Source organism: Maniola jurtina, chromosome 3, assembly GCF_905333055.1.
Source record: "Maniola jurtina chromosome 3, ilManJurt1.1, whole genome shotgun sequence".
Classification (NCBI taxonomy): domain Eukaryota; kingdom Metazoa; phylum Arthropoda; class Insecta; order Lepidoptera; family Nymphalidae; genus Maniola; species Maniola jurtina.
In genome coordinates, this window is record NC_060031.1 from 16674853 (window position 1) to 16690622 (window position 15770).

A 15770-nucleotide genomic window follows, 5' to 3' on the forward strand; every position below is an offset into this window, starting at 1 on the left:
ATTGATATAAACAAGTGGAGATGAATGCGCCACGTTGTCAGTTGTCGCGGCGCCGTATTTATAGCGTTCAGTTGGACGCGCGCACACCGCGCCGCCGCACACGCGCTGCACGCACACAGCACGCGGTGCGGCTAAAAATACCGCAGCGAGCGACTCAGCCACGAGCAGTCAGCACTTCGCTGACATTGGACGGCGCGTTACACTAGCGCCTAGCGCGCTTCAGCTACGGCCACTAGGGAGTTTAGTTTCACCTACATTGTTGTTAGTCCGAGCGACCCTAACGCCTTTAAAGAGGGGGACGAGTAATTAGAATATCCTTAAATTGGATATAAAATAAATGTATGAGTTGAGAATTTGTTTGGTGTTCGTAAACGAGGAGACTATGAATTATTTCCAAACATAAATATGGGTGATAAATAATTGATAAAGTTGTAAAGACGGGATGGAATGAAGTTATAGGTACCTACCTTGCGTAGAATTTAAGTTCGTTTGTAGAAACATTTAAAATGGAAAACGACGATTGATGAAAAGAAATCGTTACAAAAGCAGCAGTGAAAGATTTGTTGCTACAGTTGTAGTGCTCGCTGCTGCGACGCTGAGAACAACATCAGTGTGTACTTCCCGCAGAATCATTCAATCGGCTTAAAAGCTTAGCAAACCAATAAAACTTCAGCGTAAGTAAAATAAGGCTAAGGATCACATTTTGCGGTTAAGATTGTCTGATTGTCAGAAATGTTGAAGTTGCAAATTAAAGTTAGTAGGCTAGCTCGTGAGGTCGTGCAGGCGAGCGGCAAGTGCAAGCGGCGGCAGGTGCGCCCGCGCCGCGCACGGCGGCCGGGAGCAGTGCTCGCGACCGGTCCGCGGCGCCGCACTCCACTAATTCCACACTCGAAGACCTACCGAGTACTATTATAGCTACACATACCTACTGTTTATGTCGTTGTGAACAACTTGGATTATCAAGGTTTATTTATTCACTAAGTATAGGTACCTTTGTACATGGTAGGTAAATTATTAACTATCGATATATAGATGTACAACATGAAGTGATCTACATAATATCCACAGCGCGTCTGCCGAAGCTGTGTCAACTGCCCTCAACTGTTCAAACATTTCCTCACGGACGTTACAAATTAGAGCGCTCTTGAACAACTTACTAAATATTCACCATTCTATAACTTGAATTATTTGTTGTTTCGATCGGAATACCATCGGCGATCGTCACCAGTCTGGCAGCAGTGGCAGTGACATCTAAGGGTTGGAGGTGCTATCCACTATCTTGCAGTATGGACACATTCAAGTGTTCAACTGAACGCATCTGTTCACAACTTTTAGTAGGTAGGTAGGTGCCTATCTATCTAACTATATAAGAAGATATATAATACTTTTCCACTAAAATAGTAGATGCATCAGTATTAGATACCAGGAATGCGATTACCTACACAGAACGTGATAAAAATACGATATCTGTGGCGAACACTGTACTTTGGTTGACTGACCGAACTGCACCTCGACTCACAGCGATCTCGGAAATTGAGGCGCGTGTGTGTCGAGCCTAGCGCACACCGCCGCTCCGCTCTGCTCGCGGTTCAGTCGGCACGGCGGTGTGCGCTAGCCTTTATAGAGCCGACGCTAATTAAATTGCAAATGTCTTCAATAATAGTTTTTAGTAGCGCCACACCCGCACGCCCCGCTCCCCTCCCCGCCCCCCGCCGGCCGCGTCGTCCCCGCCCCCCCACCCGCCGCCCGCCAGGCCGCCGCGTGGCGCGCTGAGTGCCACCAAACATGCGATTACATCGCATTCTGCTGATTAATTTTCATAAGGGAAACAAAATTAATTGTAGGATTACTTAGGGACTGTTTGATGACCACGCTTCCATTTAGTCCCCTCTTTGCGAGGGATAGTAGAGCCAGCGACTTAGTTGCTTAGTTTTGACTTTCCTTGCCTCTCAAGGCCTCCTGAGGCTGCCATTGGCACTGAACCTTTTAAAAAGACAACGTTTAAATGAACTTTTGTCTGGCTAAACTACCAATGGCAGCTAAACTGTCTCAACAACATGTAAGTAACCTATCTATGGTGCGTATTAATACGTGTAATGAATTGTACAACAGGTCGGAGTTGCTAAGTAAGTAGATACACCTGCACCTACGTAGTTGGTATAATTGTTACATATTTGCAGGCCGCGTCGCGCCGCAAGTGCCGCCGCTGCCGAGTCGCCGCGGCCGGTGGTGGCTGACCACAGAGATTTGCCTACTCTGTGTATTACAAAGTAAACAGTAACTACAGTTACCACAAATCAGGCTGGGATGATCCAGATGCTCTAGAGTTCTTGATCCTCGCAAAGAAATCTATTATTATTATTTTTGATTAGAAGTGCTTAGTTTTCTAATATCGCTAGCAAAAATTACAAAAACCGAAAAATTATATGCACAAGACTTCCTACATGAATAAATTAAAACTCGAGATGCTGGGGATGGATAGAATATGAGGTAGGTAAGTAAATCGAAGCATGTAGGTAGGTACCTATCATAGTTAGCTGGCGTGTAACATGTGCCGCGAAGTGCGGGGCCGTGCCCTCGCGCCTCGGCTGCAAATCATCGTCGCTTTATTGCACACAATATACTGTGACGTCATGAAACAGGACGCCAAACATCACCGACGCAGATGTTCACTATCCTGACGGAATTTCATATTCTTGAAGAAACGAGGACGGATATTTAACTGTCCAATCTGGATCACATACAAAAATAAGAGAAGACTTGACATTTAAATTAAATCTCTTTATAACTTAGGTATAATACTATAACAAATGATATGATTCTCTGAACGAATGCAAGGTAGTACTGCAAAGTAGCCTACACGAGAGAGCGACGCGGCGCGGCAGAGGACGTTGATGTCTTTTGCACGGAAGCTGTTCCGAGAGAAAATATTACCGTTTTACTTATACAAGCCAACAAATTAACTACTATTTATACACGTAAAAGTGCACATTACGAATTATAGTTTGTGGAGAGTTGAGAGATCTCTAGCTTAGAGCTCATGTTGAAGAAACGGTTTTCGTTGGTTTGATGGATGCAGGAGGAATATATTATTATCTACCTATGGCTGCGGCCTTCACACTTGTTGATAACTTTCCTAAAAGGCTGTAAGACGGGTTCCGATGATTTCCGTTTAATTATGAAGATATACTCGAAGCTAATAAGCTAGCAAATAGGTATGTTTATTTAAAGAACCTCCTCCTTTTTTGGAAGTCGGTTAAAAATGCAGTAAAAAGATGGATTGTACTTCAAACTTTCATAATCTCTATTTTCAGTTGACTGATAAGTTAAGCAATTTGCGAGTGACCTAGGCACCTACCTGTTATCTATTTATATGATGAAATTATAGCTACATTACCAATACATGCTACCATTTTACCAACAACAAAGTCTTTCACTTGCTTCGATCTGAACTTTTCAGATAGCAATAATTGACCAATCAATCCAAAATATAAATAAAGATAAGCAAATACACATAAAACCTTAGATTCATACAACTCACGGAAGCGTGGTTCGTTACGTTGTAGGCATGTTGTGCTGTGTGCGGAGTCGCTGCGCGCGCGCCGCAGCACACACTCGCAGCATTCAATTCCTCAAATAAAAATGTAAGTAGCAATTAGCATTTAATCGCGTGATGGAGGGAAACAGCCGCGCGGGGGAGGGACATGAACACGGCAGAATGAATTGAGCCGTGACGCCCGCGCAGCACAACGTTGCCTATCATAGCATGATAGATGAAACACCGATGGACTAATCAGCTATAGTTTCTTTCAATTCTTATTTCAAAAAGCCAAGTACCTAGATGTAACGTTTGAGCCAGGCATTTACGCACACACGCTCGACGTTGCGTCCCCGTAATATTTGAATTTGAAACAAAGAAATGTCTTCATTCTGGCAAAAACTCCATTTGTATAAAATTTAAAAATATGAAGTAAGTACGTGTAGATAACATGTTAATTTTGTGCAGCAGCGTGACGCCGGCCACTCAGTTTATGTTAAAACTTGGCTTCACTTGGACTTCTGACTGTTGTAGTAGTTGTAGCAACAGGTGTTCTAGAGTTCGGAGAGTCAAGAGTCGAGGCGTGGCGCGTGGGCTCGCATCCATTTCCACCGCGAAGGTAGGCACCTATTACAAATTAAATACGACGCTACATTTTATTCCTAATATGATATCTACCGTCGCAGGTTAACGACCCGGGCCGAGCTAGTATAATGTACGAGTTATATTTTACGAGGAAAATTTGAATAAAACACCTCCGCATTAGCATAGGATTATGAGACCGTGCATCGCCGCAGATAACTGTAGCCCGCACCTCCGCACCTCCGCACCTACAGCCGCCTGCCGCTGCCACGTCAATGGAATCAAACACATGTACCCTACACCCAAACAATATTTTTTGCAATCATATTCTCTATTCCTGTAATGAAGTTAGCGGCTGGTTGTTGGTAAAATAAAGTTGAGATTGAAACTTAGTGTTTTATTTATCTAACTACGCCTCCCACGAGAATAAATATGATTGAGATGATTTGTGAGATTAGAATGCGTGTTCAAATAAAAAATATTTGTTGAAGCTGTGAAATGTAAGTAATGAAGAATAAGCAATCAATGAAAGCCGAATGGCGACCTCGCATCGGAAAGCGTTGGAAAACTACGCAGACGGACTGCGCTCCAGCGACGCGACACCGGGCGTGTGGGCGTGACCGACCTATGTCCAGCGGTGGGCTGCCAGTTGGCGAACATGATGATGATAATGCTCCATAAGAAACGATTAGCAAGATCAACATTAAACTAACTTTAAATAAACCGTCGCTCAAGCTGAAAAGCATGATATTGAACTTCTTTTAAAGAATTATAGGAGGTTAAGAGGGGTCTCTCCGTCACTCGCTGCATACAAACGTAGTTCCAATTTCATTTGAATATTAAGCAACGGCCAATGTCCATGAAATTTTGCAGACATATTCTAGAAACTAATATCTATGTCTGTGGTTTTCCAGATTTCTGTTAAAATATTCGGTTTCAAAGTTACGCGGTCTTAAAAATTTACATACAAATCTTTGAGCCCCTGTAATTTTAAAACTACATATTTTTAGAACAATCTAAAACACCACAGGCACAGATATTAGTTTCTAGAATATGTCTGCAAAATTTCATGGACTTTGGTTGCTTAATATTCAAATGAAATTAGAACTACGATTGTATGAAGCGAGTGACGAAATGCCAATCCAAAGCATTTCCTACGCTTTGGATTGGCATTTCTTCAATTCATCGTCCAAAGCGTTCTAAATTCAAAACATTTTTTCTCACTCCAGTGAGCAAAAACGAGTTTTGCTCACTGGTTTTGGGCAGCAAAGGCGTTAGAGAGGTGAAATAGTTATTTGTTCAACAAGATAGCAAAATTCATTTTTGCTGCGAGTGCCTAGTTTGAACCCCGAGCGGGCGAAGGATTCTAAGTTAGAATTCTGAGTGTAGCGAGGGGTTCAAAGGCACAAGAAACAAAAATTTTGCAATCGTGTGATACATATAACTTTTCACCTCACAACACACAAGATCTAATAAGAAAATAATTATTTATTGAAACACTAAGATATTTTTATATTCATGTATATTACATGTTTATTTGATAAAACCAGTTTCTGAGTAGATCCAAATTTCCAATTGTTAAATAATTCAAAGGCTTTCAAGTATTTTTCACGCCACTTTTCCGGAACAAAGTTTAATTCAGCGTTAGACACTGATTCCTTTAATAACTGATGGTTTTAAATTATCACTAGAATAACTCTTTTCTTATTTTCTTATTTTTAAAACTCTTATAACAATTATCTACAAAGAAATTAGTTAGGTATGTTTTTATTAAGCTTTAGACCTCATAGACAATTTTTCTTTTGTTTTTCCGCCATGTTTTATTCCTTTTTAATCTGCGTTCGGAATTGTGTCAATCATAAAATAAAATATATTAATAATAAATCAATATTAATTTTCTTTTACGTTTCATGTTGTGTTACAGAATTATAAAGTCTAAAACACATTTTAACAAAAAGCAAATATTTCAAATAATAAAATAGAGAGTTAAAAAAAAATGTCGAAATAAAATGTATGGGGTATGCAATATTATACATACATTTCCGAACGTTTCTTGTGACGATGAATTGAATAAATGCCAATCCAAAGCATTCTAAAAAATAAAATACACAACATAAGAATAATTCATCTACGACTTACCAGGCTGCATGATCTACGACCTTTACCTTTCCTGAAGGGGATAAAATCAACATCATCATCATCTAAAAAAAAATACTTTTTCTCACACAAGTGAGAAAAAGTATTTTTTCTCACTGGTTTTAAGTTTCAAAAAACCAGTGAGCAAAACTCAATGTTGCTCACTGGTTTTAGGCAGCAAAGGCGCCCTGTTTGAGCTAGAGAGGTGAAAAACTAATTATTGCACCATTTTGCAATTGTTTGACAACTTTTTAGACCATTTTGTGAAGGTATTCAAATGGTAATGTTTAAAGCTAACTAGATTATAATAGGCATCTCTTAAACATGATCATGATTATCACTCTATCATTAATTTAAGTAGTCTATTGAAAAACCCCTATTATTATTAACGATTACTAGGTGAAATTGGTGATATCGACGTTGAACACTGTTTCAGGATGATATGATACATCGATGATAATAAGGCATTAAAACTAGAAACATGGTAGGTAGGCAATCGGTAAGTAACTACTGAATATAAAAGTTAAGGATTAAGTTTGTATGTAATAGTTAAAATTCGAGCAGTTGAAATCTAATCAAAAATAGATCTCGGAAGCATAACAAATGAAATCAAATGTGTCAAAAAAAATGAACGTCAGAAATGAACGAAAGTAACAACGCTCGGTTCGTAAGTCGTAACGCGTCGTCATCATCAGCTGTAAGTAACGTCCGGCACACTGACGGCCAACAACGGCGCCACGATCTACGTAGTAAAACGGCATTCACGACACCGTTTGGCGTTAGACGATTTTAACCCTAATTCAATTGGCATTAGACGTTAACCGTTCAAGTGTGGCCACTCAGTTTAACGCGTTGATTATTTATCGCGAAAAAATGGCGTTGTTGGGCATTGACGTTAACCTTAATGCGGTCCGAGCATAAAGAGTTGGACCCATAAAAGCATAAGTAGGTGTAACTCAGAAGCCGCATGTCGTGAAAGATTTAACGCAGCATCCCTCCCCTCCCCGCGCCGCCGCCGCTGTTAGTGAGCGGGCCCCGAGCGAGGGCGGGACCATTATAATATGAGAAATTAGATAATGTGCTACTTAATTAGTTCATTGTAATGTTCATTAAACGTTTTTATTGCTTCATTCCACACCGTTACGAGGAAATGAAGTTCTGTTTAAACAGGACCGTGACGTCATGACGTGGCCTGAGGCTTAGCGTCCGAGGCTGCCCGACGCTCCCGCAACACAATTGTGATTGTCATGATCGTATAACAAGGCATGTTATAAGATCTATTGACATCGGTATAGTGTATTGTAGCTGATAGTGCCAGCCACCTCGTCACACTGTCAGTAGCTGTCATCGGTACAATGCCGATCGCCTGCAACCCGCTGACACCTTTCTGGTATCGCGATCGGTGAAAATGCACAGTTGTAGGTACATTTTATGTTAACACAAAGTTAGTTACTAACACAACATGATCACAACTTACTGCTAGAGGCCGACACCGATCTCTAGCATGAACGACCATTGGTCTGGTCGTTATCTGGCAAACATATCAGACTGTTGTCACACGTTAGTGCCCGGGCTTGCCTCTTACGGATTAGAGATCACAGCATGATTACGTCCCTGGTGTCACCATACTGTGTAAATAGAGGGCATCTTTTAGCAATTGAGTTTTTTTATATGAATATGAGGAAGGCTGAGGATCGGGTGTGGTGGCGCTCTATAGGGAAGGCCTATGTCCAACAGTGGACGTCCACAGGCTGATGATGATGATGATGATATGAATATGAACGTTTCATATTATTATCGTCGTCGCTTATCGCGTTATCGGTGCACACGCATCCCCGTATCGCCGCCGGCCTTCCCGCCACTCCCGCCGTCTCACCACACTCCCGTCTCCGGCCGCCTCGCTCTAAGCCGCGGTACTACACCGGCTTTTTAGAAAACTACACAAAATCCTAGTTCATTTGAATCGACGAAGACCTGCCCGTTAGCATGTTAACGACTCAATCGAGAACAGAAATTGGGTGGCAGGTAAACCATTTTTCTAGACGAGCTAGGTCTATTAAAATGTAAATAGGCGACGGAGCCGATGGCGGCCGGTCGCGGCGCGGGAGCCGGGAATGCTACGGAACCAGTTTGCCGCTTATAGTCTCACTCGACTAGAAATCTAGACGCGTTGATTCTAACGATGCATGATGCGTTCGAATCGATTTCAATAAAATCCTCATCGAGTGGAAAGTAATAATGTCGAAGTGGAATCCATTCCGGTTTCGGCGACTCGGACGCGTCGGTCGCCGCCGCTCCTTCGCCGCGTCGCGCGTCGGCCGAGTCGTTTCTCCATTCGAATGTTTAATTGTACCGGAACGTTACGCGTCTGCGTCGGCACCGTTGCCGGACGGAATCGCAGTTTCGGGGACGCGGCGCGCTCAATTACGCTAATGAACGAAAATGAGATAAACTGCACGCGAGTAAGGAGGACACGGCCGGCCGAAGTAGGCGACGAGGGAGAAAGCTCGTCGCGCAAACCTGTCGGCGATCGGCGAGGAGGTCAGCCGCCGGCACGAGCTGCGACTACCTCCGACGAGCGGTTTGACTTATCACAGAGCCCGAAACTTCGGTCGGTCCTTTGCAGTTTTTACTCGATGTTTTTTATTTTTTTCGGGGACGGATGACCCCGGGTGACCTCGCGCTCGTCGCGGCGGCGGACGGACTCGGGCGACGGGTCTGCGGCTCGTTTTAGCGCCGCGGGACGGAAATAGCCCGCAACAATGCCCGGCGCCACGCGGGGCCTCGCGGTCGCGTGGCGCTGCGCCCTCGCGGCCGACGCGCCCTCGAGGGTGGCAGGGTGGCCGGCCGGGGCGCGCCCGCTGACGTCAGCGCCTGAAATACCGGCGCGGCCGCTCCCGGAACACGAGGAGAGTCACCGGCCGCAGCCGCCCGCGCGCCGTGCGCCGGTCAACGACTCCCGAAATAGATGCGCGGCGCGCAGCTCCAGCCGCCAGAACCGGTCCCGCCACGGCGACACTGCGCCGATAAGAATTCGATTCGAAAGCGGAATCCACCTGAGCGATTAATTTACTGCAGCTTTCACCGACCTCGCGGCGGACGCACGGGGTCGCCGCGTGCGCCGCGCCGCGACCCGCGCCGATAGCGCGACCCAGCCGCGCGATAGCGCGCCGCGCGCCGCTCACCGCCTTATCGCGCCGACCGGACCGAGAGGGACGATCTTTTCCATTTACCTACTTTGAATTGGTTTCATAAAACTCACATACTACCCCCTCGCTGTGAACACGATAAAATTCCCCCTTCAATCACGCAGAACGCCAGCCTAGCGACGAAGTTAACCAGTCCCGCCGAGAAGAACCACCGACCAACAAACCACCGACACGATCGAAAGCCTCGACTCGGGAAGTCGAGTTTTTAGTCAGTGCGAGTGGAAAGGCGGCCGCGGAAGCCGTAATATGTAACTAAGCGAGCAGAAACGAGGCTGCGTCCGAACGGCGAGCCTTAACCCAGAACTTTATGTTCGAGAAGCCGAAACTTTCCACCAGACGAATAACTCGGCGCATTTCCGCCGCCTCACAACCACTCGGCCTGACACCCTGTACTGAAATTCCATTTCCACTCGCGATAAGTAACGTCAAGATAAAATCCCAGGCGAATTTGCGATCGCGCAAACCTTCCGCAGCCGAATGTTATTTTGTTTTCATTCAATTTGATCTTCATTGTTGACCCCCGTCAAGCGCGTGAGGAAAATTGCTCAAGCCTCGGCCCCCGTCCGTCCGTCGGGTGGAAGTCCATCGCTGGGCACATTGCGTGTCTCTCGAAGGAAATTCCACATATTATGTCCACTGCCCACACACCGGTATCTAGTATCTTCCTAACGTTGGGGTTCCATGTGAGGATTAAGTTTGAATAGCTACGTTCAACTTTATGAGAAGTAGGTGGTAAGTATTTTCAAATAATGACAAACTTGAAATCAATAAGCAATGGAGGAAGGTAAGACATCAGATGGACACGTAGATGCCGACGTGTAATTGTTGGGTTCACATGAAAAATTGAAACAATACCTACATACCAACGAGCACTAACGATGCAATATGTAATTTAATGATTGTATTTATGATTTGCGTCGACGTCTGCCGGACACCTAGCAGCAGTGAATGATTTCAAAACGTGGCCTCCTTGCGGACGGAGGAACTTTAATTGATTAAGCGCGTTGTGTGCTGACTGCTGAGGCGACAGCGAGGAGCGCCCTCGCCGCAGACTGCGCGCCCTGCGCCCGATAACACATTGCACTCATACAGAAGTTGTACTGTTATTGTGGAAACGTGCACAAGGCGGCTAGTGTCCGCGCAGCGTGTCCACGTGCTCGTGTGCCATTGGACGAAGCCGCGATACCATAGAAGTTATCATAATTATGCCATTACTAAGTGAAATAATTAAAAATGCTAAGTAACGGGTAATAACCCGTAATTAACGATTATAAATTAGGTCTAAATAGATAGGTAGCTAAATTTTGTATGACAAGGATAGTTCTACGACTACGATTGTACGTAGAGACTTAGTATACCTAGCGGAAAGACAGGCAGCTAAACACGTTTTAACGGCACGAGGAAGATGATTACGAATAGGTATAAAGTTGAAACAAACATCAAAGTGAACAAACATAGTTACTAGCAGCGAGAGCGGCGTGGTTTCGACGGTTCTCCGCCGTCGGCCACTGACGGAGGCCGCCCAGCGCTGGGCGTGGGCACTGCGGCTGCAGCGGCGAGGACGGAGCTCCCACGAGGGCGAAGCGAAGAACGTGGAGCGCGGACGACATCTTTACCTGACAGTATTAGAAAATGACACGACTCTAATGCTGCCCGGTAAGATGCGAACCGCCACTCCTCTACCGGAGAACCTCGTGTCCTGGAGCCTGCGGAGCGCGCGGAGTGCGTGCACGAGACGAGCGCGGCACGTGCGCACACGGGCGAGGCGCGGCGCGGACTGAGGCTCGGCCGCGGCCCGCGCGCGGAGGCGGCGCCTGCCGCACGCCCCCCGCCCCCCGCCCCACGCGACCCTCGACCCTCCGACCTGATGCTTCGCTGATGATGCTCTACATCTCTCCTATCTACTCATTACAATAGGAACCTACCTTTAGTTAAACTCATACTAAACTAATCAGAAAGGATTAGGGTTACGTGCCGTTTCAGTCAATCACATCCATAATACAACCATGAGGAGGATCTCACCTGTTTGGACAGCTTAAGAGTCTGAATTGTCTACAAAGGTACTTGAGACTGTAGGTACTGAGGTTGAACTGTAGACTTGACTAGACAACAAAACTAATAGAATATCTAGCTTGCTATACCTAGGTAGGTATAAGTATAAGTAGGTAGGTACTCTGTGCTTCAGTAGGTACTTAGGTACCTAAGTACGTCTCCAGTAGAAGCTAAGTAATGTTTACAAGTAGGTAGGTAGGTAGGTAGCCCGCCTCTCGCGTCAGGGGAGGAGAAGGAGCCACGCTGGACAACATCAGTAGTATTGTAACTTCCCCACCTTCGCCTGACGACTGATGTCTACGCCGTCACCTTCAGGCCTGTCTTCATTTGTGAGCAGCTTTCTTGCCGAACCACTCTATCCATAATAAGTAGATATGTTCCTTTTTTTAGGATTCCGTAGGTATCCCCAGAGCTCAGAGAAATACATAAAGGAGCTTTTGTAAAATTCCTTCCTTTCGTTATCTGTCTGTCGTGTCTATCAATACCCGTCAAGGGAGTCAAAAATTCAAAACCATAGGCTATACCTACTTAGTACTTACTTAGTTCGCCTTGACAGAATCATGAGAGGCAAGTAGCAATGTCTTAGCACACGTACTTACCTACTTAGCACAAGTAGGTAAGTAACTCCCCACTTAAGAAAGTAAAGGGGAAAATATGAAAATCGTGAATTTGTGCCTAAACATCACAAAAAAACCGGCCAAGTGCGAGTCAAACTCGCGCACTGAGGGTTCCGTATTCGGGTATTTTTTGCACGATAAATCAAAAACTATTATATACGTATAAAAATAAATAAAAATCTGTTTTAGGATGTAGGTACAGGTAAAGGCCTTTCATATTATAATACCCCACCGGGCCTCTTGGTTTAGTTATCTTATTTTAAAAATTTTGCAATGTGCCTACGGAACCCTAAAAAACCAGCCAAGTGCGAGTCAGACTCGTGCACCGAGAGTCCCGTACCTACTCGGGTATTTTTTTTGCACGAATCAAAAACTATTAACTATGCATAAAAATAAATAAAAATTCGTTTTAGAATGTACTGGTAAATATACTTACCTTTTCATAAATTACGAGACCCCACTTGGTAAGTTGGTAGGTATACCTTATTATCTTACTATGAAAATTGAAAATACTTAGGTTACTAAATATTCATAAACAATTTATTTTTTGTAAGGTAAGTGTACCTAAGTACTTAACTACAAATTCACAGTTTTCGGAATTTTTTCTTTACCTACTTGTGCTATAAGACCTACCCACCTGCCCATGATTCTAGGTCAACGGGATAAGTACCCTAATTATAGGTTTTCTTGACAGACACGACAGACGGCCACGCGGAAAGATAGACAAACAGACAACAAAGTGATCCTATGGGTTGCGTTTTTCCTTTTGAGGTATCTACTGAACCCTAAAAAGTGTTACGTACGGTAACGTACGGTACGGTACGGTATTTCGTGTACGATGGTACGGAACCACAGATCAGGGAATAATCCCTTATCTGTGTACGGAACCCTTCGTGTGGAATCTGATCGTCTGTTACTACTAACCATCTACTTACTAACTCTCACTTGACAGGTTTTCTTGTGCGTTCGAATTTTCGAAATTAAATCTTCTAAGTAATTTTATGCATATTATGTAGGTATACTTCTATCTACTAACATAAATAAAAGGAAAATGTAACTGACTCACTGAAGTGATTTATCAATGCACAGCTCAAACTACTTGACGGATCGGGCTGCAATTCCGACGTAGACATCCGCTAAGAAACGATTTTTGAAAAATGATTTTGAATTTGTGTAGACCTCGCGAACGAAGTCGCGAGCACGAGCCAGTAAAGTCATGCCTACCTATCACAATATTTGACGATCCACTTGACTGAATTTGCACTTGTCCGACTCTCAGGCCCTTTAGGTTAGGTAGGTTAACCCAAAACTAAATATTCAATTGTAAACAAGTTGTAAACTCTTTTATATTAATTACTAGAGGATGCCCGCGGCTTCGCCCGCGTGGATTTCAATTTTTTTAATCCCGTAGGAACTCTTTGATTTTCCGGGATAAAAAGTAGCCTATGTCCTTCCCCGGGATGTATCCCAAGTCTGTACCAAATTTCATTAAAATCGGTTCAGCGGTTGGGCCGTGAAAACGTAGCAGACAGACAGACAGACAGACTCACTTTCGCATTTATAATATTAGTATGGAAGTATGGATTTTTGAGGCGGGCTCCCATACCGACGTGAAAAAGGAGCTGAAAAAAATTTTTTTTCTTACCCTAGCATGTGGCGTAACATTGTTGGCTGTCAAAGTTCTCAGTTTTAGACCATTTTTGTGACGCGGGCTATCTCAAAAACTAAACTATAACGTAGTGTTTACATACCTACTCTTTGAACTAAACTAGTTAGGAACCTTAGGGGAACCATCGTTAGGAACATGGTTTATGGTTAGGAATATGAAATTTCGGTATATTATGTACCCATAGACTATATATGTTAAGATATATTAATTCCATATAAAGGTGGGGGAAATCGCATAAGGGGTGAAACTGGATAGCTGCTATTTCATTACTCCGCGTATAGCCAGGTCGTTCTAGCTAGTGAAGAAATACGGACGAACGCTTACTCAGTACGATTACAAATGATGGCAACTGTAACAATTCAACGTGTGCGTCTATAAACGAAAATTGAAAACAAAGGTAAGTTATCCAATATTTTGATTTTTATAAAGTGTTATTGTTGAGTTTAGTTATATCCTATAATTTACAGCTGTATTTTCCGAAAAGTAATACATGTTTAGCCTTCCAAAACGGTATTTGTTTTTGTTATGAGTGTGAACATAACGGTTAGTTATTACAATTTCGAATATGGTAGCTGTGGGGTACAAGCGGACGGGGTGATTTCGGCTATCCGGTTTCACCCCGATTGACCTATATGTAAGTATTGTGGGCGATTGTCATATTCCTCTTTTTCATTAAGTAGTTACTACTTTTTTACTTTTTACAGGGTGCGAGCGTCCATCCCTTACTAAAATTTATGTGAGAATGTCAAAATATAGGCTGTAATGGTCACCCAAAACCAATACCCAAATTTTTAGTAATTTTATTCACCCCTTTAGTATAAAATGCCTATCCGGTTTGACCCATAGGTATGGGGTGAATTCGGATTTATCATTTTTGATTAAAATTGTTGTAGTTTGTAGTTATTAAGATAGATCTTAGATATTTTCATGCAAAAGTGATGCCTAAGATATACTTAAACATTTATCATATTGATTATCTCAATAAATAACATTGTGATTAATTCATTGTGTCTTTACCTTAACCCTCCGGTGTCCCCCCACCTTCCCCTACATACTTTGTATACTGAAAACAACGATTATAAAATAGTTTGTAAGCTGTGCACAAAACAAACGAACATTATTTGGTTTTTTTTCACGGTTTATGGGATGTTCTAGCTCGGAAAAGAAAAATTTCATACACCCAAAATCTTGTCCAAAATATGATGTTCATAATTTATGTAGGTACGGAAGAGGACGAAGCGGACGAAGTCACGGGCATAAGCTACTTATATAAATACACAAACAAAATAGAGTTCTGTTTTTCTCTATGTAATGTAAAGGCTCTTTTAAGCCGGAGAAACAACATGCCACAATGCGACACGCTACAAATCAGTATTCTATTTTATGCCGAAAACAACATCGTACAAACTTTAAGCATCCCCATTACAACATGGGATCATTCAAGGGGCGGACCAACAAATTCCTGAAACGCATCGGCGGTTCCTCTGATGCTGCAAATGTTCATGGGCGGCGATAATCACTTAACACCAGGTGACCCGACCCGCCTGCTCGTTTGTTCGCTATTTTAGTGTCTCTCCATCATCGCCCGCTGAGTGACTCTGAGCCTTTTAATATGAGGCCCATAGGTTAGCGACCATGTTTCGGGTCCATACTCCATATGCCACCAAAGGCAACATGCCCGGTTCGAAGATTTTGTTCTTCAAGTACTGAGGAATTTTGGACGAGAATACGTACCTATACATTGCACGAAATATATCTACAAGTGTAAATTAAAAATTTATAACACCCCCGACAAGTGAAGGTTACAGTAACTAGAAAAGAGCTGATAACTTTCAAACGGCTGAACCGATGAATTATAGCTAAGAACACTCTCGATCAAGCCACCTTTCAAACAAAGAAAACTAAATTAAAATCGGTTCATTCGTTTAGGAGCTACGATTCCACAGACACACACGTCAAACTTATAA